Source organism: Triticum urartu, chromosome 5A (assembly GCF_056163025.1).
Source record: "Triticum urartu cultivar PI428250 chromosome 5A, HENAU_Tu73, whole genome shotgun sequence".
NCBI lineage: Eukaryota > Viridiplantae > Streptophyta > Magnoliopsida > Poales > Poaceae > Triticum > Triticum urartu.
Window position 1 is genome coordinate 189,318,956 of NC_141877.1, and position 27,484 is coordinate 189,346,439.

The 27,484-nt window shown below is 44.2% G+C and overlaps 1 long non-coding RNA gene across 1 annotated transcript; it reads right to left on the reverse strand.

Annotated features, from left to right (window-relative positions):
• Nucleotides 1-17,148: 17,148 nt before the first annotated feature.
• LOC147970762 (uncharacterized) lies at nucleotides 17,149-25,196 on the reverse strand. Its single transcript, XR_015603263.1, has 2 exons — nucleotides 25,121-25,196; nucleotides 17,149-17,359 (listed from the first exon to the last, which is right to left on the reverse strand). It is a non-coding gene; the product is annotated as an uncharacterized LOC147970762 (long non-coding RNA).
• Between the last annotated feature and the right edge of the window lie 2,288 nt (nucleotides 25,197-27,484).

Sequence of the window (27,484 nt, forward strand, 5' to 3'; positions counted from 1 at the left end):
ATCTCCTAATTTAACAGAAATAACAGGCATGCCTACAACAGGTCTATGTTTATTTTTAGTATCAGGTCTAGCAATTCTAGCAGATTCATTGCAGAAGTAAATAACATGCCCATCAATATTATCGGCCAAGAGATCTTTAACCATAGCAATACTAGGTTCAACTTTAATTTGCTCAGGGGGTTTAGGTGTCTTAATATTACTTTTGTTAACCACAGTTGAAGCTTTAGCATGATCGTTTATTCTAACGGGGAAAGGTGGTTTCTCAATATAAGCAGTAGGAACAACAGGATCATTATAAGTGATAATCTTTTCTTCAACTTTAATAGGTGCAACTACTTTTACTTCAATGGGAGGATTATATTTAAACCACTTCTCCTTAAGGAGATCAACATGAGTAGCGAAGGATTCACAGAAAGAAGCTAATATCTCAGAGTCAAGTCCATATTTAGTGCTAAATTCACGGAAAGCATCGGTATCCATAAGAGATTTAACACAAGAAAACTTAGGTGTTATACCTGACTCCTTACCTTCGTTGAGATCCCAATCTTTAGAGTTGCGTTTAATTCTTTCCATTAAATCCCATTTGAATTCAATAGTCTTCATCATAAAAGATCCAGTACAAGAAGTATCGAGCATGGAGCGATTACTGAGAGAAAGCCGAGCATAAATTTTTTGAATAATCATTTCTTTTGAGAGCTAATGATTGGGGCATGAACATAACATGGACTTAAGCCTCCCCCAAGCTTAAGCGATGCTTTCTCCTTCGCGAGGCCAAAAATTATATATATAATTACGATAACGATGAACAAGATGCATAGGATAAAACTTCTGATGAAATTCCAATTTCAATCGTTGGTACTTCCATGATCCAATATCATCACATAGCCTAAACCATGTCAATGCATCTCCCTTCAAAGATAAAGGGAAGACCTTCTTGTTCATAACATCCTGCTGCAAGCTTAAATAATCCACAAACTTCATCCACAAAGATTAGGTGCAAATCGGGATGTAATGTTCCATTACCTATGAAAGGATTAGCTAGCAGTTTCTCTATCATACTCGAAGGAATTTCAATGTAAACATTTTCAGTAGGTTCAGTAGGTTGAGGAGCAACTCTTTTCTCTATTGGTTGGGGTGAAGATACCCCAAACAAGCCCCTCAAAGATTATGTTCCATAGTAACAAGTGACAGTAAATTTCAGCACACTATATAAAATTTTCCTTACCAAATTCCACCTACCAAAGGTGCTTCACTCACCGGCAACGGCGCCAGAAAAGAGTCTTGATGACCCACAAGTGTAGGGGATCTATCGTAGCCTTTTCGATAAGTAAGAGTGTCGAACCCAACGAGGATCAGAAGGAAATGATAAGCGGTTTTCAGCAAGGTATTTCTTTGCAAGCACTAAAATTCTCAGTAACAGATAGTTTTGTGATAAGGAAATTGGCAACGGGTAACAAATAGTAAAAGTAAATAAGGTGCAGCAATATGGCCCAATCCTTTTTGTAGCAAAGGACAAGCCTTGACAAACTCTTATATAAAGTAAAGCGCTCCCGAGGACACATGGGAATTATCGCCATGCTAGTTTTCATCACGTTCATATGATTCGCGTTCGGTACTTTGATAATTTGATATGTGGGTGGACCGGTGCTTGGGTACTGCCCTTACTTGTACAAGCATCCCACTTATGATTAACCCCTATTCCAAGCATCCGCAACTACAACAGAAGTATTAAGGTAAACCTAACCATAGCATGAAACATGTGTATCCAAATCAGCCCCTTATGAAGCAACTCATAAACTAGGGTTTAAGCTTCTGTCACTCTAGCAACCCATCATCTACTTATTACTTCCCAATGCCTTCCTCTAGGCCCAAACAATGGTGAAGTGTAATGTAGTCGACGTTCGCATGACACCAATAGAGGGATGACAACATACATCTCATCAAAATATCGAACGAATACCAAATTCACATGACTACATATAGCAAGACTTCTCCCATGTCCTCGGGAACAAATGTAACTACTCAAAAAGCATATTCATGTTCATAATCAGAGGGGTTTTAATATGCATAATGGATTTGAACATATGATCTTCCACCAAGTAAACCAACTAGCATCAACTACAAGGAGTAATCAACACTACTAGCAACCCACAGGTACCAATCTGAGGATTGGATACAAAGTTTGGATACAAGAGAGGAACTAGGGTTTGAGATGAGATGGTGCTGGTGAACATGTTGATGAAGATTGACCCCCTCCCGATGAGAGCATCGTTGGTGTTGACGATGGTGATGATTTCCCCCTCCAGGAGGGAAGTTTCCCAGGCAGAACAGCTCCGTCGGAGCCCTAGATTGGTCTCGCCAAGGTTCCGCCTCGTGGTGGCGGAGTTTCATCCCGTGAGCTAGCTTCTGATTTTTTCCTCGATGAAAGACTCCATATAGCCAAAGATGGGCATCAGAGGGCCACCAGGGGGCCATGAGGCAGGGGGCATGCCCAGGGGGTAGGGCGCGCCCCCCACCCTCGTGGACGGTGGGTGGCCCCCCTCTGGTACTTCTTTCGCCCAATATTTTTTATATATTCTGAAAATAATTCCCGTGGAGTTTCAGGACTTTTGGAGATGTGCAGAATAGCTCTATAATATTTGCTCCTTTCCAGCCCAGAATTCCAGCTGCCGGCATTCCCCCTCTTCATGTAAACCTTGTAAAATAAGAGAGAATAGGCATAAGTATTGTGACATAATGTGTAATAACAGCCCATAATGCAATAAATATCGATATAAAAGCATGATGTAAAATGGACGTATCAAAGTTCCGTGAAGTTTCAGGTCAATTGGACTCCGTTTGGTTTTCCTTTTATGCGATACTCAAAAACAAGGAAAAAATAGAAACTGGCACTGGGCTCTAGGTTAATAGGTTAGTCCCAGAAATCATATAAAATAGCATATAAATTCATATAAAACATCCAAGGTTGATAATATGATAGCAGTGAACAATCAAGAATTATAGATAAGTTGGAGACGTATCAGCAGCACCAGAACCTTTTTGCTGCCCGTCTGCCGGCCGTTGACCATCACCGGCAAGGTATTGCCGGTCTTGTCACTGGTACATCGACGTGCTAAACAAACGGTTTTTAACCCCTTTCCGTGATGGCATTTGGAACCATCGCCAAGTGAGTGTGTGTGATAGGGTGTCCTTCCCACGCAACCCAGAAATCATCAGGGATAGGCCCTCTTGGGACCCAGGCTGGGGTCGTGTGCGATCGGGCGAGGCATCGAAAGCCAATCATTTCCGTAGGTATGTACATCCCACACGGTAATCTGAGAAAACCATTTCCGTAGGTATGTACATCCCACACGGTAATCTGAGAAAACCATTTCCGTAGGTATGTATAGCACCCACAGTGAATCCAAGTAATTCGTTTTTGTTCTTATATACATCCCACACAGTCAATCCAGGGAAAATGTTTCCATTCATATGTATATAACACACAGTTCTTTGTGTGGAAACGTTTGTGCAAGGTGGCCTAACGCAAACAGTTCGCTGCCGGAAGCCGTGTGTGATTGTTAGTTGATCGAACACGCCTACTTTCTAGAAACTGTGCGGGTTGTTTGAGTTCATCACCCATGGTGCTGTCTGAGTAACCATCTGCAATATAAAACCCCAATAAGCAGGGTAATTAGCCTATTATTGATAATCCATGTACTAATCAAACTGATATTTCTTATAAAACACGCTAGATATTTCATATCCATATAAAAGCAACCAGGATTTCATAATCGAATTACATCAGATAGCTTCGGCACTCAGTTACGCCATTACACAACAGCACCAAGTTTCACATGCAGCATCAAAAACCTTTGGAAAGTAGCATCATACATGGTAAATAGACAGATGAATCTCATCTAGGAAACAGCAGAAGTAGAAGGCAAATATTGAGCCTTCAGTGATGTTGAATGTCCTTGCAACTTTAGGCCAGTGGCTATGGATAATTGCCCGTCCAACCTTCATCCTCTTTAGCAAGACTTCAATATTGTACCGTGGGTGTTGAATGAATACCTTTCTCGCCTCTTGACCATGCAGGTGGTTTGAGAGGTAATCATCGGTGAACTGGTTTGAAAAGTACTGAAAACAAAGCTATGAATAAATCGCTGTTGTAAAGTTTGAAATGGTGCAAGGGGTAAAATCAAGGTAAAATTGTTGGTACCATCCTATAGTTGACTGATGTCTTCTTCATTGTGCAAACAAAGATCTTGCTGTTATTCGTCACGAGTTTCTTCATCCTAACAATCTTTCTGAGGTTCTTGACTTGACTGATATTCATGGACATCTCATTTCCCAATATGCAAAATGGGTCAAACAGTGGGTCTAAGCCTCTGACTGCAGGACCTACATGTGCAAGACCAAATTGTAAGAAACCTAAATATTAGAATGATTCCTACAACTGCACAATAATGTGCTACTAGCCAAAGGACCCTGCTTGAACAAACCTCGATGGTAAACCGTAGTGTCTCCCATTGTTTCCCTTCAACACACATAAGGAAGATCTTGATCAGGTTAACTGAGAGTTGCCATACTATCAGTAGAATATGTATTGAGTACAACCAAATTCGATTGGTGTCACATACATAACAATACAAAATTGTACCGACAACAAATGAAAATCAAATTGCAGAACTGAACCAAACAGTTAAATGGACAGCAGACCAAATGAACCAAAATAGTTAACAGAGCATGACATTGTAGAATAGAAACATGTACTAGAAGATAGGACAATTAACAAAACAAAGAATGCTTGAGAACAGTACTACGAAATGTAGCAATTGTTGGACCGAAGTGTTAACTGAACATTACATTTCAAGGACCAAACTATTAACTGAACATCAGATTGCATATTAACATTACAGAGGACAAATCACTATAAGTCACTGGCAGTCGCCTCGAGAAAACATGACGAACTGTATTTTAAAGTAGACAACCGCGTTGTGGTGTCGATGGTGGCCTCGAAGACGAGGTGCTCCTCCAAGATCTGGCGGTCGACACGCATGGCAGCCATAGCGACCTCGTTCACGCGTGCAACCACATGCTACTCAGCTCCACGTTATACTCCGTGTAAAATGGCTATGTGTGGAGGTTTATTGGAGGAGGGGTAGTGATTTTGGTGGAAGGTGTCGCTCCATCGGTCGGGGCATGTGGGACGGGAAAGGAGGAGATTGGTGTGGATGGGGTGTGGATTAACTGACCATATCGACGAGGCCCCGCAGCAAGAAGAAGGGTCGGCGGCGAGGAGGCCACGCAGCAAGAAGAAGGGTCGCCGGTGAGTGGACGGCGCTGCAAGAAGAAGGGTCACCGGCGAGGAGGCGACACTACAAGAAGAAGGGTAGCCGGCAAGACGTCGGCGCTGCAAGAAGAAGGGTCGCCGGCGAGGAGGCTAAGCTGCCAGTAAGCAGCAGTGAAGGTTTGAACTTGGAAAGCAAGGAGGAACAATGCAAATGTGGCTTTTGGTAGGAGGGAGGGGCGGGGAGATAGATATTTCCACGGTGACCAAAAAATTTCACTCGGTGCCGCGAGAAACTGGCGTGCAAGTCTAGTTCAAGCGGGGGTGATGGACTGTAGACGACGAAGCTTCCTGCGTAAGCCAGACAAGATGGTGCGCCAAGATATTTTATATCACATCCCACACGATTCTTTCTAGTACATTGTTTGTGGTATACCTGATTTTTTATTATGTTTTGAAAGACAAAATGGTGTTACAGAGGAAAAGGATGGTGTTTGAATTGCTAGAACATTTACGTGCAGTGAACATGCAACTAGTACATGAGTGTCGTGTTTAAATTTGGAATTATTCCGGGTTCATTTGGCATTTTTATGCATTAATTGAGTTCTCGGCATTTAATGTGCATAACTCAAATTTGAACTACAAGTACATGCTCCAATGCACCAAAGTTTTCTGAAAAATCACATGTGTATCTTTGGGTGAATTTATAGGTCCGATGCAAGAAAATGGAATAAAATTCAAACATCTGGGTGTCGTGGCTCGGCCGGAATTATTGAGAAACTTGGTTTTTTAATTCTTGTAAATCCAAAACACGGCTGAAAATCATGAAACATGGCATGGTGTCATGACATGGCACCAATAGGCTGCAGTAAATTTTTTGGCCGAATTGGGATAAGCTTTGGTGTAAGCTTCTTGCAAACCGAAGCTTCCCTCAAGAAGGCTCTTGGTTCCGAGAGGGAACGTGTCACCTGCGTGTGCGAAGCGACATACGTACACTGCCTTCTCCCGCCTTAATTTTTGTACACTGGAAGATTATACCAAATAGAAGTATCGTGCTAAATTTTGGAATTATTCCATGTTTGTTTGGCCTTTTTTATACAATAATTGAGTTTCTAGGCATTTAATGTGCATAATTCAAATTTGAACTAGAAGCACATGCCCAGTGCACCAAAGTTGTTTGAAAAATCACATGTGTGTCCTTGGGTGAATTTCTAGGTCCCATGCAAGAGATGGGAGTGAAATTCAAACATCTGGGCGTCGTGGCTCGGCCGGAAAGATTGAGAAACTTGGTTTTTCAATTCCTGTAAATCCAAAACATGCCTGAAAATCATGAAACTTGGCATGGTGTCATGACATGGCAGCAGCATGCTGCGGTAATTTTTTTGGCCGAATTGGGACAAGCTTTGGTGTAAGCTTGTTGCAAACCGGAGCTTCTCTCAAGAAGGCTCGTGGTTCTGAGAGGGGACGTGTCACCTCTGTGTGCGAAACCACATATGTACACTGCCTTCTCCCGCTTTAATTTTTTTACACTGGCAGATGTCGGTGTACAAAAGTGGGGGCTCTCCTTTGTACCCCTTTACTTATGCACGGGTAGTCAGAGCCGCCCCCGCAACCACACTGAGCAGGGCAGAGGAGGGACGCCGGAGCATGAGACGACCGAAGCAATGCCAAGGCCAAAGGAATAGAGAGCAAGAGGGCGAGGTGGACTCCCCCGGCAAGACCCTTGCCGGGGCAGCCTCCGCATCGCCGGCAAGAGCCTTGCCGGGGCAACTTGCCCAATGCCAGCAGAACGGGCCGCCCTTGAGCCAAGAGGTTCCAACGCCATCACCCACATCGGAACCAAAGCCCGGGAGGCGCCTCCATGGTGGCATGCAGATCTTTGTGGAGATCATAAGTACACAAGATCGGATGAAGACCAGAAGACGATGATCCTTGGCAAGGTCCTTGCCATGGAAATCCATGAGACCCCCGAAAAGATCCTTGCCGGGGATGATCGCGGTGCCACGGCAAGACCGTTGCCGGGCCCGCGGAAAGACCCTTGCCGAGGACATCTGCGGGGCCGCAGCCAGGCCCACGTCTGCCAAGGCTCCACCGCCGCTCCCATGCAGATGCTAGCTCAACCAGTTGGGCAGGCGTCCGCGTGGCAGCATGCGTCCTGCACACCGACTCAGCAAGCACCTGCGTGGTGGCATGCAGATCTTTGTGAAGACTTCGCCACCATGCCAGCCCAGCAGCCAGCCAACGTGGCGCTACAATGCCTCGTCAGCTCGGACGCGCTTCGGAGCCAGGCGAGGCGACAAGAGCTGGCACGAGCTTCATTGCCGTCCCCAATAAAGCAAGAGGGGCATGTTGGCAGCGCATTAAATGCGTTTGTCCGACGGTGCCAGAGGATAGACTCAGCGACTATACACCTTTCCACCTCCTGTGTGCCACTATGGCGACCCCATTTCGGCTATAAAAGGAGGACCGAGGCCTACTGGAGAGGGATTCGGATCTTTGGAACTAGACACACACCGTAGCTAGTTCAAGAACTCAAGAACACTCAAATATACATCAAAGCAATACTAGGGTATTACACATCTCTGCGGCCCGAACCTGGGTAAACAATCCTTGTGCTGACCGCCAAACCCGCTCTTTGGACAACCCCACGCCCGCCAACTGTAGAAGAAATCCCAGTGATTCCATAGGTGTCGTTTCCGCCGACATCTTTGGCGCGCCAGGTAGGGGGCGCAGTTGTGAAAATCTGGTCTGGTTGAAGCAACGGCTTCATCATGGTCGTCACTCCAAGGAAGAAGACGACCGAACAAGTGACATCCTTGGTGGATGCAGTGAACGCTCGCGCAGCGGCAGAAAAGCTAAATCATGCAAAACTTTGAGCAATTCCTTTTTTTATATATAAGGTTATCGTCCACGACGATCTTGTCCTGTGTATGGAAAACCTGCATGCAACGGGGCCCTACCACTATTGGCAATTCCCTCGTTCTGTTTCGAGTCCACTCAATAGTTCGAGCGGCTGCGTCGAGAACGGCATGGTGACCTTCTGTGATTGGCAATCTCTCGTTCCGTCTCGAGTCCGCTCGACAGTTCGAGCGGCCGCGTTAAGAGAAGTGAGGTGGTTTGCCCGGCAGCAAGCACACCCGGCAGGCCATTGGGGATCCGTGATAACCCACAAGTGTAGGGTATATATCATAGCCTTTTAGATAAGTAAGAGTGTCAAACCCAACGAGGAGAAGAAGGAAAAGATAAGCGGTTTTCAGCAAGGTATTCACTGCAAGCACTAAAATTGTCGGTAACAGATAGTTTTGTGGTAAGGTAATTTGTCACGGGTAACAAGTAATAAAAGTAAATAAGGAGCAGCAAGATACCCCAATCCTTTTTGTAGAAAAGGACAAGCCAGGACAAGCACTTATATAAAGGAAATCACTCCCAAGGACACATGGGAATTATCATCAAGCTAGATTTCATCACGCTCATATGATTCGCGTCCGGTACTTTGATAATTTGATATGTGGGTGGACCTGTGCTTGGGTGTTGTCCTTCCTTGGACAACCATCCCACTTATGACTAACCCCTATTGCAGGAATCCACAACTACAATAGAAGTATTAAGGTAAACCTAACCATAGCATGAAACATATGGATCCAAATCAGCCCCTTACGAAGCAACGCATAAACTAGGGTTTAAGCTTCTGTCACGCTAGCAACTCATCATCTACTTATTACTTCCCAATGCCTTCCTCTAGGCCCAAACAACGGTGAAGTGTCATGTAGTCGACGTTCACATGACACCACTAGAGGAAAGACAACATACATCTCATCAAAATATCGAACGAATACCAAATTCACATGACTACTTATAGCAAGACTTCTCCCATGTCCTCAAGAAAAAACGTAACTACTCACAAATCATATTCATGTTCATAATCAGAGGGGTATTAATATGCATAATGGATCTGAACATATGATCTTACACCAAGTAAAACAACTAGGATCAACTACAAGGAGTAATCAACACTACTAGCAACCCACAGGTACCACTCTGAGGTTTGTATACAAAGATTGGATACAAGAGATGAACTAGGGTTTGAGATGAGATGGTGCTAGTGAAGATGTTGATGGAGATTGACCCCCTCCCGATGGGAGGATCAATGGTGATGATTTCCCCCTCCCAGAGGGAAGTTTCCCCGGCAGAACAGCTCCGTGAGAGCCCTAGATTGGTTCTACCAAGGTTCTACCTCATGGCGGCGGAGTTTCGTCCCGTGAGCTAGCATATGATTTTATCCTGGACAAAAGACTCCATATAGCCAAAGATGGGCATCAGAGGGCTGCTAGGGGGCCCACGAGGCAGGGGGGCACGCCAGGGGGTAGGGCGCACCCCCCACCCTCGTGGACGGTGGGTGGCCCCCCTCTAGTACTTCTTTCGCCCAATATTTTTTTTATATTCTGAAACATGCTCCCGTGAAGTTTCAGGACTTTTGGAGATGTGTATAATAGGTCTCTAATATTTGCTCCTTTTCCAGCCCAGAATTCCAACTGCCGGAATTCTCCCTCTTCATGTAAACCTTGTAAAATAAGAGAGAATGGGCATAAGTATTGTGACATAATGTGTAATAACAACCCATAATGCAATAAATATCGATATAAAAGCATGATGCAAAATGGACGTATCAACTCCCCCAAGCTTAGACCTCGCTTGTCCTCAAGCGAAAGTTGATATCGAAAAATATTTCTACATCTTTAGAGATAGAGGGGTCGATAAAATAAAATACGGACATGAGGACATCATGATCATTCTTAGAACAACAACATATATATATATATATATATATATATTGTCATATGATCTCTTATGCTAAAGTAACAATTCATTCACAGTTTCAAGTATGAATCATCAACTTCATTGAAAACTAACAAACTATAATCTCAGTCATTGAAGCAATTGCAATTTATCATAACATCGGAAAGAGTCCATATAAGAGCTTTTCAGCAAGTCCACATACTCAACTATCATTTAGTCTTTCACAATTGCTAACACTCACGCAATATTTATGGGTATGGAGTTTTAATCGGACACAGAGAAAGATAGGGGCTTATAGTTTTGCCTCCCAACCTTTTACCTCAAGGGTAATGTCAGCAATTATAGTTCATGAAAACTCACATCCAATTAGCCATATATATCAGGATCTTTCCCAACACATTGTGCTTGCCAAAGGATAAAATGTAAAAAGGAAAGATGAAGATCACCATGACTCTTGTATGAAGTGCAAGACGAGAATAAAAGATAGGCCCTTCGCAGAAGGAAGCAGAGGTTGTCATGTGCTTTTATGGTTGGATGCACGAAATCTTAATGCAAAAAATGTCTCTTTATATTGCCACTTGCGATATGGACCTTTATTATGCAGTCCATTACTTTTATTTCTTCTATATCACAAGATCGTATAAAGCTTATTTTCTCCGCACTAATAGATCATACATATTTAGAGAAATTTTTATTGCTTGCAACGATGACAACTTACTTGAAGGATCTTACTTAATCCATAGGTAGATATGGTGTAGGGATGGCAATGGGGACAATCCCCTATGGGGATACCTACAACATCCCCATCCCCATCTATTCCCTGCCATCCCATCCCCATCCCCGTTTACATGACTGGGGATGAAATTTCCCCATACCCATGCCCCACTGGGAACGGGGCCCCATTAGGGTCCTCATCCCCATAAACAACTACTTATATACATAATATGACACCCTATAATCAACATACATACATGGTTTTGTCCTTGTCCTGCTAATGCCTATCTAGGTCGTATTGTCTTCTTGGTTATGGTGGCGGCTGAGGTGAGGATGTGAGACAAGTTTAAGGTTTTTTCAGAGCTTTTTTTGTTTTCGCAAGTTTGTTTGTTAATATTTTAAGGTTGACCGCCGTATCACAGTTACTAACCGGGTCCCCGATGGGTATTGGGTCTGGGGAATAGGATATTGTCCCCATCCCCGTTGTACCCTATGGGGAATAAAATAGTTTGGTAAATATCCCCGTGGGGATGTTTTTCGCCCATCCCCATCCCCTAATAGATGAAATCCCCATGGGTTTGGTGGGTATGGGGCCCCGTTGCCATCCCTAATATGGTGGACTCTCATGGATAAACTGGGTTTAAGGGTATTTGGAAGCACAAGTAGTATCTCTACTTGGTGCAAAGAATTTGGCTAGCATGAGAGGGAAAGGCAAGCTTAACATGTTGGATGATCCATGACAATATAATTTATCTCACATGTAAGAAAACATAACCCATTACGTTGTCTTCCTTGTCCAACATCAACTTTGTAGCATGTCATATTTTGGTGAGTGCTCACAATCATAAAAGATATCCAAGATAGTATATATATATATATATATATGTGAAAACCTCTCTTTCTTTATTACTTCCTATTAATTGCAAGGAAGACCAAAACTATGCTTGTCAACTCTCAACAATTTTTATTCATCATACTCTTTATATCTGAAGTCATTACTCTCCATAAGATCCATATGATCTCGTTATTTCTTTTTATTCTTTTTCTTTTATTTTATTCCCTCAAGATCATAGTAAGATAATCAAGCCCTTGACTCAACACTAATCTTTATTATATATAGCTCACGGACTCGATTACATAGAAGGATCATAAAGCAAAACTCAAAACTAGATCATACTAAAACTTTATTCTACTAGATCAAGATATTACCAAAAGGATCAAACTAAGAAAAATGGTAAAGATAAAAGTGTGATGGTGATACGAAACCGGAGCACTCCCCCAAGCTTGGCAGTTGCCAAGGGGAGTACCCATACCCATGTGTTTATGTCTCCTTCCTCGGAGGTGGCGATGATGGAGTTGTTGATGATGTGGGCTTATCGTCCATCTTCCAAGGAATAGGCTCACCGTCATAGAAGGATGATCGAGTCTCCGGGATCCTCAAATCTGCAGCCAAACTCATCCTCTTTAATCTATATTCATGCTCACATTTTTGGTTTGGCAGGTCATAGATCTGGGCTTGGAGGCGCTCAATTTCCTCGTGAACCTTGAAGATGGCCTCCCCAATGTTCTTGTCAGCCAACTTGTGGTTGTTGGTGAACTCCATGATCATTATATGATTGGAGTCGTGTCCATGTTCCACCATCTCCTGGCACTTGAAAACTTGTTGCTCCATTGCCTCGAGCCTTGTCTCCATGCTTCCGGTCCTCCTTGGTCCCTCAACATCGCGGATGTGTAGCAACCCCTCACGCATCTCAATGGTTTGAGGGTGTTGCAGCTCCTCCGCGATGTAGGGGTTGATGACCTTCTTGAAGAACTTGTCCTTGGGGGCACTTGAAGATGCCATGGCGATCTAGATCTGTCGGAAAAATAGCTCGAAACAAAGACAGAAGATATTCGCGTGATACGGTGGTCAAAACTTTCGGGAGATTATATAATGAATTTTTACCACCAAAAGAAGTATCGTGCAAGAAAACAGAGTCCGGAGAGCACACGAGGTGCCCACGAGGCAGGGGGCGCGCCCTCCACCCTTATAGACGCCTCGTGTCCTTCCCGTACTGCTTCTTATTTTCCTATTTTCTTAAATATTCCAAAACGGAGAAAAATTGCTATTAGGACTGTTTTCGAGTCGGTTTACTTACCGTACCACATACCTATTCCTTTTCGGAGTCTGAAACGTTCTGGAAGTGTCCCTTATGTATTCCTCTGGGGTTACGGTTTCAATAACATTAGTTTCAACATTTATGGGATTACCTGAGATGTAATGTTTGATTCTTTGACCGTTTACAGCCTTCGGATCTGTGCCTTCGAAGTTGTTGATTTTTATAGCACCGGAACGATAGACTTCCTCAATGACGTAAGGACCTTCCCATTTAGAGAGAAGTTCGCCTACAAAACATCTTAAACGAGAGTTGTATAACAATACATAATCACCTACATTAAACTCACGTTTTTGTATCCTTTTGTCATGCCATCTTTTAACCTTTTATTTAAACATTTTGGCATTCTCATAGGCCTGGGTTCTCCATTCATCAAGTGACCTAATGTCAAAAAGCCTCTTCTCATCGGAAAGTTTGAAATCATAATTGAGCTCTTTAATGGCCCAATATGCCTTATGTTCTAGTTCAAGAGGTAAGTGACATGCTTTACCATAAACCATTTTATATGGAGGCATACCCATAGGATTTTTATATGCAGTTCTATAGGCCCATAATGCATCATCAAGTTTCTTGGACCAATTCTTTCTAATAGTGTTTCGCAAAATTAATTTAAGCTCTCTATTGCTCAGTTCTACTTGACCGCAAGACTATGGGTGATAAGGAGATGCAATTCTATGATTAACATCATACTTAGCAAGCATTTTACGAAAAGCACCATGAATAAAATGTGAACCACCATTAGTCATTAAATATCTAGGGACTCCAAACATCGGAAAAATAACTTCTTTAAGCATCTTAATGGAGGTGTTATGATCAACACTACTAGTTGGAATAGCTTCTACCCACTTACTAACGTAATCAACAACAACTAAAATATGTGTGTACCCATTAGAGGAAGGAAACGGTCCCATATAATCAAAGCCCCAAAAATCAAATGGTTCAATAACAAGTGAATAATTCATAGGCATTTCTTGATGTCTACTAATATTACCAATTCTTTGACATTCATCACAAGACAAGACAAACTTACGGGCATCCTTGAAGAGAGTAGGCCAATAAAAACCGGATTGCAATACCTTATGTGCAGTTCTATCTCCAGCATGGTGTCCTCCATAAGCCTCGGAGCGACACTTGTGTAGGATCTGTTCCTGTTCATGCTCAGGTACACAACGTGTAATAACACCATCTACTCCTTCTTTATAAAGGTGTGGGCCATCCCAAAAGTAATGCCTTAAATCATAGAAGAACTTTTTATTTTGCTCGTATGTGAAACTAGGTGGTATAAATTTTGCAACAATATAATTAGCATAACCAACATACCTTGGAGCAGTACGAGAAGCATTTATGACAACTAGTTGTTCATCAGGAAAGCTATCATCAATAGGTAGTGGGTCATCAAGAACATTCTCTAACCTAGACAAGTTGTCTACAATGGGGTTCTCATCTCCCTTTCTATCAATAATATGCAAATCAAATTCTTGAAGCAAGAGAACCCATCTAATAAGTCTAGGTTTAGCATCTTTCTTTTCCATAAGATATTTAATAGCAGCATGATAAGTGTGAACAGTCACTTTAGAATCGACAATATAAGGTCTGAACTTATCACAAGCAAACACAACTGCTAAAAATTCTTTTTCAATAGTAGCATAATTTCTTTGAGCACTGTCTAGAGTTTTACTAGCATATTGGATAACATTTAATTTCTTATCAACTCTTTACCCTAGAACAGCCCCTACCGCATAATCACTAGCATCACACATAATTTCAAATGGTAAATTCCAATCAGGAGGCTGAAAAATAGGTGCAGAAATCAAAGCTTTCTTAAGTATTTAAAATGCTTATACACAATCATCATCAAAGACAAATGGAACATCTTTTTGTAAGAGATTGGTCAGAGGCCTAGAAATTTTAGAGAAGTCCTTAATGAACCTCCTATAAAAACTGGCATGACCAAGGAAGCTTCTTATACCTTTAATGTCCTTGGGGCACGGCATCTTTTCAATAGCATCAACCTTAGCTTTATCAACTTCAATGCCTCTTTTAGAAATTTTATGCCCCAAGACGATACCTTCATTAACCATAAAGTGGCACTTCTCCCAATTCAAAACAAGATTAGTTTCTCCACATCTCTGCAAAACTCAATCAAGGTTTCTTAAGCAATCATCAAAAGAAGTTCCTTATACGGAAAAATCATCCATGAATACCTCAACAATCTTTTCACAAAAGTTAGAGAATATAGCAGTCATACATCTTTGAAAAGTAGCAGGTGCATTGCATAAACCAAAAGCCATACATCTATAAGCAAAGGTACCGAAAGAGCAAGTAAAAGTTGTCTTTTCTTGATCCTCTTTTGATACAGGAATTTGAGAAAACCATAATAACCATCTAGAAAGCAAAAATGTGTATGTTTGGATAATCTTTCTAGGATTTGATCAATAAAAGGTAAAGGTTAAGGATCCTTTTTAGTAGCTTTATTTAATTTGCGGAAATCAATTATAATTATATAACCTGTAACAATTCTTTGTGGGGTCAATTCATCTTTATCGTTAGGAAAAACAGTAATACCTCCCTTCTTAGGGACACAATGGACAAGACTCACCCACTGACTGTCAGCAACGAGATAGATTATACCTGCGTCCAGAAGCTTTAGTATTTCTTTTCTTACCACTTTTTTCATCTTAGGATTTAACCGTCGTTGGTGCTCAATAACCGGTTTATCATCCTTTTCCAATTTTATTTTGTCCTTGCATAGTGTGGGGACTAATGCCCTTAAGATCATCAAGAGTATATCCAATAGCAGCACGGTGCTTCTTCAGAGTTTTCAATAATTTATTTTCTTCATGCTCTAAAAGGTTAGCACTAATAATAACAGGATATATATCTTTCTCATCAAGATAAGAATATTTAAGAGTATCACGTAATGGTTTAAGATCAAACACGGGAACACCCTTGGGTGGAGGTGGATCCCCTAGGATTTCAATAGGCAAGTTGTGTTTCAAAATAGGTCCCTGTTGAAAGAATACTTGATCTATTTCCCTTCTTTCATTCATAAACATATCATTTTCATGGTCGAGCAAATATTGTTCTAAAGGATCACTAGGGGGCACGGCAATAGAAGCAAGATCAATAATTTCATCTTTAATAGGCAATTCTTTATCCTGGGGTTGTCTACAAAATTTAGCAAAATTAAACTCATGAGACATATCCCCCAAACTAATAGTAACAACATCCTTTTTGTAGTCTATCTGGGCATTAACAATATTCAAGAAGGGTCTACCAAATATAATGGTACCAAAGTCATCTTGTGGGGAACCAAGAACAAGAAAATCAGCATGGTATTTAACTTCCCCACACAAGACTTCAACACCTCTAACAATCCCAACTGGTGAAATAGTATCTCTATTGGCAAGCTTAATTGTAACATCAATTTCTTCTAACTCAGCGGGTGCAATATCATGCATAATTTCTTTGTATAAGGAATGAGGTATTGCACTTGCACTAGCACCCATATCACATAAGCCATGATTGCAATGATCTCCTATTTTAACAGAAATAACATGCATGCCTACAACAGGTCTATGTTTATTTTTAGTATCGGGTCTCACTACAGGAATCAGCTACTTTGCCGTCTGCCACGGCGGACGGCAAAGGCATGAACGGCGGACGGCAAAGGCCTTTGCCGTCGGCCGCGGACGGCAAAAGGCTCCGGCAAAGTAGGCTTCGGTAAACAGCTACTTTGTCGTCCGCTACTGATGGCAAAGTCTTTGCCGTCCGCCGCAGACGGCAAAGAGAGCTCGGCAGACGGCAAAGAAGGCGGACGGCAATAATTGCGTTGTCAATCCGTTAAGTGGCTAACAGCAGGCCTTTGCCGTCCGCCGCTGACGGCAAACTTTCTAGTGTCTTTGCCGTCCGCCGTGTGATGTCATCTACACGTCACTACATGGCATGTTATTTGCCGTCTGCCACTGATGGCAAAGTCTTTGCCATCTGCCACTGTAGGCAAACTGGCCAAATGGGTCAGCTCCCAGGAAGCACAGCTGGATGCCAGTCCGCGGCAGACGGCAAAGGGCTCGTTGCCGTCGGTGGCAGACGGCAAAGAGCCTGCATATTGGCTCTTTTATCTGTTTTTTATTAAATCCAACAATTTTCATCACAAATATAGATGACATATATAGATATATTTCAAAATGCCATTACAGAGCAAACATATAAGATATCCAACCATATATATTACATGCATCCAACACATAACTTCATCATAGTTCCATCATACATAACAAGTTCAACATAGAGGCATCCAACCATATATATTACAATAGTTTCATCCAACGATACATGCATAGTTCAACGATACAAAAAGAAACAGAGAAAGGGATAAGGAGCACTCCATCTATGCAAGCTTTCGTCAAGTGAATGAACTCTGCAAAATGAAAAATAAGAAAGTTAGAACAAGAAGAGTAGAACAAGAAGAAGAGTAGAACAAGAAGAAGACTAGAACAAGAAGAGTAGAACAAGAAGAAGACTAGAACAAGAAGAGTATGTCATTTATGAGCTAACTTACGTGAAATGGATCATATATGAGCTAACTAAGTTGAAATGGGTCGTTTATGAGCTAGCTAAGGTGAAATGGATCATTTATGAGCTAACTTAGTTGAAATGGGTCGTTTATGAGCTAGCTAATGTGAAATGGATCATTTTTGAGGTAACTAAGGTGAAATGGATCATTTTTTAGCTAACTTAGGTGAAATGGATCATTTATGAGCTAACTTAGTTGAAATGGATCGTTTTTGAGCTAACTTAAGTGAAATGGATCATTTATGAGCTAATTTAGTTGAAATGGATCTTTTTGAGCTAACTTAGGTGAAATGGATCATTTAAGAGCTAATTTAGGTGAAATGGATCGTTTTTTAGGTAACCTAGGTGAAATGGATCGTTTATGAGCTAAATTAGTTGAAATGGATCGTTTATGAGATAACCTAGGTAAGATTGGCCATTTTGGAGTTAACCTAGGTGAAATGGGTCATTTTAAAGCTAACGTAGGTAAAATGGATCATTTAGGAGCTAATCTAGGTAAAATGGGTCATTTTTGAGCTAACTTGGATGAACTGGATCATTTATAAGCTAACCTAGGTAAAATGGGTCATTTTAGAGCTAACTTAGGTAAAATGGATCGTCTATAAGCTAACTAAGCTAATTATGCAATTTTTGACATAAGCTAAGTACAGATCGTTTTAGAGCTAACTTAGGTAAAATGGATGGTTTTGGAGGTCAGTAAGCTTATTAAGTCATTTTGGAGGTGAAGAAGCTAAGTCTAGGTCATTATGGTAAGCATTGGAGGAAATAAAGCTAAGTCTAGGTCTTTATGCATGTGTTAAGCAAAACACTAGATAAACTTACCAAGATGTAGGAGGTGTAGGAGCGGGGTGGCTCGTGTCGGTAGCTGGAGAAGGATCGTGCGATGCTTGTCTGGAGTTACGCTGCACCAAAGATCATTTCCAATGTCTTGTTAGCATGATGACACTCAAATGTTAAGACTAGCAAGTAATGTCCATTCAATAAAACTCACCGTGGTCCCAGGAGCAATCACTGGCATCGGCGGAGCGGTCTGACCTGTCTTCTCGCACACAGACTGCACATTTGGTTTTGACGACTCAGTCATACTAGTTAGTAATGAGACAAACACTACATGAATGTTTTGGCTAATCTGCAGAAGAAACTTACCACAAGGAGCTCGTACATGGCCCTTGCCTGCATGTCATTCCGTGCCCTCTCCTCCTCCATCATCTTTGTCGTCCTCTCCTCCAACTCCCGCTGCCTCTCCGCCGCCTCCGCCAGAAGTTTCTCCGTTCTATCTCTCTCACTCTGTATAGCAGCCTGCAACACCACTCACATGACCATTTGTAATCATTGATGGAAGCGCACAGAATGTAATGGAGAAAGATAACTGAGTACGTATCACTAACCTTGATGGCGAGTTGCACTGGCCGTTCACGAGGCCTTATCTCAGGAGCGGAGCTCAACTGGCGCGCCTTGATCTCCGGGAGAGTGCTAGGACAACGGATAAGTCCATCTCCAATGGCTATGGAGCCATGGGACCTCCCGCCACCAGATATCATCAACAGCTCTGGATCAATGGGACCCTGGCTCGGGTTAAAGTCCTCCCCTTTCCTCGCCTTCCCCTCATCTCTATATCTCACGAGCTTGTTGTGGGAGGAGATGTTGGTGAAGTTGTTTGCATCATCGAGGTCAGACTGAGAGAAAGCCTTGACTTTCTTGAAAGAGGCAGTGGGGGCCATGGCATACAGGTCGTACACCTCTGGCACCTTATCCGCCTTATTGTAGCGTGCCTGAAAGAGAGAAACAATGAAAATTAGTAATTAAAGCGCTCAAGCTAGCATGATGAATGAATTGCATGAATCATGAAGCAAACCACATACCCAGTTGCGCCCGAACTGATATAAGTTGGAGCTGCCTTGATGGTGTGGCACACCTTCCATTTGGGCACGTTTGTCCTTGGCCTCGTTGTGGAGGGCTAGCCATTGTGGAGAGCACCACTCATCGACCAACACCTCCCAACAATCCATCCGATCCGCACACCATCTCGGAGGCGCCTAAGTTAGCAAATAGAAACTTGAGCGCTACGGCTAAGAATTACTAAATGAAGGAACTTAAGTAGAGAAGGCCTTAAAAATTACCTTCATGTACTGCTCCTTACTCAGGAACTTAACGCAGCACGCCGGCTTGGTCTTCTTGATACCACGCAAGGCGTAGTAGTCTCGAACAGCCTGCACCCGAGCCTCGTGCCGTAAGTTCTGGAGTAGGCGCTTGCAGACGTTCTCGATAACATGTGCCGCGTCCTCCTCGTATCCCTCCTCACACCTGTAGAATGTCTGCAATCAAATGAGACAATATTGATTAGTACAATTAATAACTAGCTAGTTGAAGATTTTTAAATGTGTAAAGGAGAAATTACCCAAAACTTTCTGATCACCATGTCTGCCCTCGTGTCGCACACGACACCGTCGATAATCTCATCCGGCGGGGCCGGGGCAGCCACGTAGTGCTCCCAGCTCAATCCAAGCTCTGGAAGCCGACCCTCACCAAGCAACGTGACAAACCCCGGGAAGTTTTGCCGGCAAAGAACTCCAAGGACGGAGTTGGGCCGGCGGACACTATGATGGTGGTCCCAACCCCTGCAGCATGACAAGGCCAACGCATTAGTTATTTGAAAAAACGTGAATGCACAAGGTACAAAAATATTAAATGCACTTACGTACCTCTCCCCATCAGGGAAAATCAACCACCTCTGCTCGCGGGTCACCGGCACAGACGGGAGCCGTGTAGCACCACGCTGGTAGACGGTGCCCCCTCCTCCTCAAGATCAGTCGGCTCCCCACCATCATCAGCATGGCCACTCGGCTCCTCGGGCTGATCCGGCCAGGTACCCCATCCGGACGTGTGCTCCTCCGGGGTCACGTGGGCCGAACTCTCATGGGCCGAAGGCCAGTCGACCCGAGGCTCGTGGGCCCAAGACCCGTGGACCGGAGGCTCGTGGACCGGAGTCCGTGTAGCCTCCTCCTCGGACGAGTCCACCCTAGCAGTCACGTGCTCGGGTGAAACAGCCGGGGGTGGCAGCGAGGAAGGCGCCGTAGCCCTACCTCCTCTCCCACGACCACGTGCCCCACCTCCTCTCTTCCTACCTCGAGCTCGTCCCCTGCTGGGCACCGCGGTCGACGAAGAAGGGCCCGGCGGTGTGGCCAAACTGTCCAGCAACGCTCGGCGGAGAGGTGCGTCTGGAATGGAAGACCTCAGACCATGCTCCCGACCAGCGCCCACCATCTTTCAACACCTGCCATGACAAACAGTAAACGAAATTAGTACAACATAAAAAAAGACCGACATGAATAATAATATGTGTATCACTTAAGTGTATCATCATCAAGTACAACATAAAAAAATGTAATACCTGACACTACTAATAATCTCGATCAGTATCATCAATAAATGCATAATCATCATCATCACTATAATCAATGACGGGCTCATAGGGTTCATTGGCATCAACATGTGCAAGGCCACCTTGACGTAATCGGTCAAGCATTGACAGGTCATCCGCAGCAGTAACCTCTTCTTGTTCCGGCTCTTCTTGTTCCTCCTCTGGGGTGATGTCGGATTCATTGTCGCTGTCTACTTCAATGTTTTGGGGTGAAGTATAGCGGTTCTTGAAACGCTTTTTGGAAAGACGTGTCTCTTGGAAGAATTCTCCTTCATATGTGTCTGGGTTAATGTGAGGTTCATAATCCTCTTCCTTTGGGGGAGAAAGTCTAGCACGTGGCGGCACTTCATAAACGACATCCCAACCTTTCAGATTTGGATTAGTTTGGCAGGCCCACGGTAGATAGAATACTTGGGTCGCCTGTTGAGCCATAATATAGACATCAGGAACATCTAAATGAGTGCTTTGGTTGATTTCAACTAGCCCTACATGTTCATGAGTCCTTCTAGTCTCCTTCGGCTGAAACCAATAACATTTGAAGACTACGACATTCGGTGGATTTTCACCATAGAACAGAAGTTCATAAATTGCTTCAACTCTCCCATAATACTCGGTACCTCCTTCGCCGATAGCAGATACACAACAATTTGTTGACTTTCGGTCGGCCATAGATAGCTCTTTGCCATAGGTACGAAAGCGATACCCGTTGATGTCGTACTTGTCAAATGAACGGACCTTATAGTCAAAACCATTAGCGACTTGTCTCAATTCGGCGTCCATAGACTCTGAATTAGCCTACAAGTTTAATATGAAAGGATTGTTGCATTATGCACAAATTAGCGAATGATATGAAATTGTCTAATAGAAATTACCGTTTGTTTGAACCAAGAGATGAAACCGGGATAGCCACCTCCTTGCTTTGCGAGAAGCTCATACTCTTCGACGGAATCCTTTTGGATCTCCACTCCATACGAGAATATGGTGACGTATCGACTGTATGACATATCCAGGAATAAGAGTAGTTCAAAGGAAATAGAAGTTGCGAAACAATGTACCGAGAACTTACTCGATGTGCGGCCGCACTTCTATCAGGTTGTTGAAGATATACAACGAAATGGTCCGCCATTCTTCGTTATCCAAAGATACTGGATGTGAAACACTAGCTGGTGCGAGATTCCCTTTGAATAGGCTGAGGTTGGATCCACCCTTTTTAGGCTCGTCAGCATTGTACCAAGGCTTCGGATTATGCAAATGACGATTTTTGGCTTCGTAGTGCGCTGTTACGAAGTTTGCCGCCTCCTCTGTGATGAATGCCTCAGCCATCGATGCTTCAATTCTACGTTTATTTTTACATTTTTCTCGAAGCGTCTTCTGCATCCTCTCAGTTGGGTAGCACCAACGATTTTGCACGGGCCCCCCCAATCTTGCCTCGGTCGGGAGATGCAAAATCAAATGCTGCATTGGATTAAAGAAGCCCGGTGGAAAGATCTTCTCTAACTTGCAGATCAACTCCGGCGCCAACTCTTCCATTTCTTCTAGCACGCCAGGCGATAGTTCTTTCGCACAAAGAACACGGAAGAAATAGCTGAGTTCTGCCAGTACTAGCCATTCATCCTCAGGGATGAAGCCACGCAACATCACCGGCATTACCCGCTCAATCCATATGTGCCAATCATGACTCTTGAGACCAAATATCTTCAGTTTATCAAGATTCGCTCCCCTCTTTAGATTCGCTGCATACCCATCGGGGAACATCAACTGCTGTTGCACCCACAAGAGAATTTCCCTCATAGCTAGCCTTCCAAGATTGAACCATGCCTTTGGCTTCGTCCAGTTCTGCTTTCCTTTCGGTTCTTTCATGTTTTGTAACGGCCTATCACATAGCGCCTCCAGATCGACTCTAGCCTTAGTATTATCCTTTGACTTCCCATCTATGCCGAACAATGTACCAAAAAGTGCCTCAGCGATATTCTTCTCAGTGTGCATCACGTCGATGTTGTGTGGGAAAAGGAGGTCTTTGAAGTAAGGCAGATCCCATAAGCATGTTTTGTGAGTCCACGCATGCTTAGTATTATACCCCTTGAAGTACCCTGGACATTGTGGATCTGGCTCGAGAGCGTTTAACTGATCCAGGGTCTGTTGGCCTGTCAATGCAGGTGGCGCAGAGTTTTTGACAACTCTACCCCTGATGAAGTTCTTCTTGTCTTTCCTGAACTTATGGCGAGGATCCAGGAACTGTCTATGCATGTCGAAGCAAGAAAACTTGCGACCGGCCTGAAGCCAACAAAACTCAAGAGCTCCCTTGCATGTGGGGCACGGGAACCTTCCATGCACACACCAGCCAACGAATAGCGCATACGCCGGCAAGTCATGCGTCGAGTACATGTACCAGACACGCATTATGAAGTTCCGTTTGCTAAAGGCGTCGTATGTCTTGAACCCATTATCCCAGGCTTCTTGCAATTCGTCCTTAAGCGGCTGCATGTACACATTCATATTTTTGCCCAGATAGTTGGGTCCTGGAATTATCAACGTCAGGAAAATGTTCTTTCTTTGCATAATCTGTCCGGGGGGGAGATTGAGTGGAAAGACAAATGCGGGCCAACAACTGTATTGGGCTGCCGTCATACCAAACACACTGAACCCATCCGTGCTGATGCCGACTCGAGGATGCCTCAGATCTGCCGCTTTGTCAGCATGTAATTCATCAAACTTTTTCCACGCAACACCATCCGATGTGTGTACCATCATCAGATTCCCATCTGCATCTAGTTCGGTTCTTTTGCCTGTTTTGTGCCATGTCATCTGTCTAGCCGTCTCTTCGACCATGAAAAGACGTTGAAGTCTTGGTACGATTAGCATATACCGAAGAACAGTAACGGGGATTTTGGTCTGTGTCTTCTCACCCATACCGTTGTCTACCACAATATACCTGGAAGACTTGCAAATGGGACAATAGTTCAAGTCCGCATAGTCAAGCCTAAATAAGGCACATCCTTTCTCACAGGCATGTATCTTCTCATAGGGCATCTTCAGTGCACGGAGGATTTTGTCCGACTGGTACAGGTTTGCAGGCATTACATGGCCTTTGGGTAGAAAGCGTCCAAATACTGTCATAATTGCGTCATAGCATTCTCTGCCCAAGTTCAACTGAGCCTTCAGAGCCATTACTTGTGAGATGGCATCCAACTGACAAAGCTCAGTGTGCTCGTGGAGCGGACGTTTCGAAGACTCCAACATTTCATTGAAGGCCTTTGCAGATTCCTCCATCTCCTCGTCCGAATCCCGAGCATCATCATAGCCTTGCACCATGTTTTCCATCCCGGTACCATGCTCGTCGGTGCGACGACGATCCACCTCAGCTCGGTCACGTTGGGCAGACTCACCATGAAATGTCCACACCGTATAATCGGGCGTAAAACCACTCTTCTGCAGGTGTTTGCCCATTTCAGCCTCTGTCTTCTTTTCCCAATTGCCGCACCGGAAACAGGGGCACCAGGTTTTCTTTTGGCCATTTGCAAATGCGGCTTGCACAAACCCCTTAGTTTTTGTGAACCATTCAGCGCTCCATTTGTTCTGACCAGTGTGACCGGTATACATCCAAGCACGGTCACTCATCTTGACTTTCAGAGCTACTGGACACACAACAATTATATATGTAATTCACCATGTATATATTCATCAGTTGATCTACTTTGTCAATTTTATTACGTCCATGCAACCTACACTCTAATAGGTAATGATAGGTCCTAATCCCACCCGTGTATGTGTAGATTGGGTTTATTTTCCCATGCTATGCTCCGGATCCGACGCAAAATTTCGGCAGCACCTCCCCGCTGTTCTCCTGATACACGTCTCTGCAATAAACAGAGAGGATGTGTACCCGGAGAACAACAGGGGAGGCACTGACGAAATATATGCGTCGGATCCGGAGCAAAGCATATGGGAAAACGAACCCAATCTACACATACTCGGGCTGTCCATGGATAGCGTTGGACAATTCGAAAGAATCAAGGTTATATATATGCAAATGCATGCATATTTATAACTATGATGCTTTCGAACGGGAGACACATATTGGTTACGCATACTGATGATTCAAGACACATACATAGCTAGCTATCAAGTTTCATCGGAATAGATCAAATAATTAATGGGGGAGGAGGACTTGTCATTTGTGCTCACCCACGAACGAAGGGGCAGAGCTCGTCAAACGCACGGCGAGGTCGTCGAACACCAAACCTCGCAGCGATGAAACAACTGCACATTTAAAACTACACAATCAACACAATTATATATGATGTTTTTCATAACAAAATCGAAAAATATATGACCTAACTAATAATTCACAAATATATGACCCCGTCGGCCTTTGGAAGGCCAAAGAACACCTTTACGGGAGGTGTCCGTGGTCGGGGTGTCCTGTCGGTGTCGGGGTGCCGTGTCGGGGTTGGGGTGCTGTTTCGGGGTCGGGGGTCGGGGTGTCGTGTCGATGTCGGGGTAGTGCCGTGTCGGTGTCGGGGTGTTGTTTCGGGGTCGGGGTGTGGTGTCGGGGTCAGGGTGTCGGGTCAGGCTCGGGGTCGGGGTGTCGGGTCAGGCTCGGGGAGTCGGGGTGTCGGGGTCGGGGTGTCGGGTCAGGCTTGGGGTGTCGGGGTCGGGGTCGGGGTGTCGGGGTCGGGGTCGGGGTCGGGGTCAGGGTGTCGGGGTCGGGGTCTCGGGGTCGGGGTCGGGGTCTCGGGGTCGGGGTGTCGTGTCGGGGTGCCGGGTCGGGGTCTGGGTACCGTGTCGGGTCGGGGTCGGGGTGTCAGGGTCGGGGTCGGGGTGTCGGGTCAGGCTTGGAGTGTCGGGGTGTCGGGGTCGGGGTCTTCTTCTTCCTCCTCCTTTCCTTTTTCCTCTTCTTCTTCTCCTCCTCTCCTCTTTTTTCTTCTTCTTCTTCCTCCTTTCCTTTTTCCTCTTCTTCTTCTCCTCCTCTCCTCTTTTTTCTTCTTCTTCTTCCTCCTTTCCTTTTTCCTCTTCTTCTTCTCCTCCTCTCCTCTTTTTTCTTCTTCTTCTTCCTCTTCTTCTTTTTTCTTCTCCTCCTCCTCTTCTTCTTCTTCTCCTGATCCCCTCTTTTTCTCTTTTTCTTCTTTCCTAAAACTAAACTAAACCTAAAACTAAAACTAAAAAAACAGAAAAAGAAAAAAACTAAATCTAAACCTAAAACTAAACTAAAACTAAACCTATAAACCTAAAACTAATCCTAAAACTAATACTAAATCTAAACTAAACATAAACCTAAAACTAAAAAAACAGAAAAAAAGAAAAAGAAAAAAAGGAAGAAGAAGGCCTCACCTGCAGGGTGGAGGAGGGGGGCGGTGCGCCCTGGGGCGACGGAGGAGCGGGGCGGGGCGGCCTGGGGCGGCGGCGGGGGGCGCTGGGGCGGGGGGGCGCCGGGGCGGCGGCGGGGGGCGCTGGGGCGGGGGGCGCCGGGGCGGCGGCGGGGGGCGCTGGGGCGGCGGCGGGGCAGGGGGGCGCCGGGGCGGCAGCGGGGGGCGCTGGGGCGGCGGCGGGGCGTGGTGCGACGGGGCGGTGGAGGTGGGAGAGAGAGAGGAGGGTGTGGGGCGCGGCCCCGTTAACGTTACGTGGGGCCTCCCTCTTTGCCGTCCGCCAACCTTTGCCGTCCGCCTCCTTGCTCTTTGTCGTCCACTAGTGGACGGCAAAGAGGGGGGCCCGTCAGGTTTTTTTTTGCAGCTCGTCAGTGGGGCCCCTCCCTCTTTGCCGTCCGCTAGCACACGGCAAAGAACTGGCTGATGGCAAACTTTGTCTTTGCCATCAGCCAGTTCTTTGCCGTCTGCTTTTTGGAAGCTGATGGCAAAGAACTGGCAGATGGCAAACTAGCTGATTCCAGTAGTGTCTAGCAATTCTAGCAGCTTCATCACAGAAGTAAATAACATGCCCATCAATATTATCAGCCAAGAGATCTTTAACCATAGCAACACTAGGTTCAACTTTAATTTGCTCAGAGGGAGTAGGTGTTCTAGTATTACTCTTATGAACTACAGTTGAAGCTTTAGCATGATCCTTTATTCTAACACGGAAAGGTGGTTTCTCAATATAAGCAGTAGGAACAACAGGATCATTATAAGTGATAGTCTTTATTTCAACTTTAATAGGTTCAACTACTTTTACTTTAATGGGAGGATTATATTTATACCACTTCTCGTTAGGGAGATCAACATGAGTAGCAAAGGATTCACAGAATGAAGCTACTATCTTAGAGTCAAGTCCATATTAAGTGCTAAATTCACGGAAAGCGTCGGTATCCATAAAAGATTTAACACAATCAAACTTAGGTATTATACCTGACTCCTCACCTTCGTCAAGATCCCAATCTTCAGAGTTGCGTTTAATTCTTTCTAATAAATCCCATTTGAATTCAATAGTCTTCATCATAAAAGAGCCAGTACAAGAAGTATCGAGCATGGAGCGATTATCGAGAGAAAGCTCAACATAAAAATTTTGAATTATAATTTCTCTTGAGAGCTCATGATTGGGGCATGAATATAGCAT